The sequence below is a fragment of the Colobus angolensis genome, unplaced genomic scaffold (assembly GCF_000951035.1).
Source record: "Colobus angolensis palliatus isolate OR3802 unplaced genomic scaffold, Cang.pa_1.0 Scaffold51, whole genome shotgun sequence".
NCBI lineage: Eukaryota > Metazoa > Chordata > Mammalia > Primates > Cercopithecidae > Colobus > Colobus angolensis.
The window spans coordinates 7,376,779-7,377,126 of record NW_012118599.1 but is presented as its reverse complement, the minus strand read 5'-3'; positions in this window follow the sequence as shown (position 1 = coordinate 7,377,126).

Here is a 348-nt window from a genome sequence, read left to right as displayed (position 1 = left end):
GTTTGCAGATGACATGATTGTATATTTAGAAAATCCCATTGTCTCAGTCCAAAACCTCCTTAAGCTGATAAGAAACTTCAGCAAAGTCTCAGGATACAAAATCAATGTGCAAAAATCACAAGCATTCTTATACACCAATAACCGACAAGCAGAGACCCAAATCATGCGTGAACTCCCATTCACAATTGTTTTAAAGAGAATAAAATACCTAGGAATCCATCTTACAAAGGATGTGAAGGACCTCTTCAAGGAGAACTACAAACCACTGCTCAACAAAATAAAAGAGGAGACAAACAAATGGAAGGACATTCCATGCTCATGGATAGGAAGAATCAATATCATGAAAAT